We start from the raw sequence: 492 nt of genomic DNA, 5'->3' as shown, positions 1-492 counted from the left end.
ATATATATATACATACATACGTTTGTGTGTGTGTGTGTGTGTGTATGTACAGAAGAAAGAGAGAGAGAGAGAGAGAGAGAGAGAGAGAGAGTATATATACCGAATCATCACAAAACATTTTGCGATGTTCCCTTCAGTATCATAATTACTCGTCACAGCAGTAGCATTTGTATCAGCAGTGGCAGCAGCAGGAGCAAAGAGGAGCGCAGGCTTAAACAAACGCAGCATAACCCTCACCTGTACAGACCGGTCTACCGGGCATTTTATCTTCGCTTTTATGACCCAATTCTCCCGTGTCACTCATTTGTCTGTTGGGACAGAGATTGGTAAGGGGTGGAAGGAGGGAGGGGAGAAAGCGTTGGGGGGGAGGGGGTTAGCAGTAGATCTTGCGGGCACGAGCCGATAGGCCACACACACAACCCCTCACAAAAATTTACAACCTGTGAGGGGAGGAATGTGAGAGTAGGAGTTGGGTAATGGATGGAGGGGGAA

Source organism: Macrobrachium rosenbergii, chromosome 30 (assembly GCF_040412425.1).
Source record: "Macrobrachium rosenbergii isolate ZJJX-2024 chromosome 30, ASM4041242v1, whole genome shotgun sequence".
Classification (NCBI taxonomy): Eukaryota; Metazoa; Arthropoda; class Malacostraca; order Decapoda; family Palaemonidae; genus Macrobrachium; species Macrobrachium rosenbergii.
The sequence above is the reverse complement of the archived record's forward strand: the minus strand, read 5'-3'. Positions refer to the sequence as shown.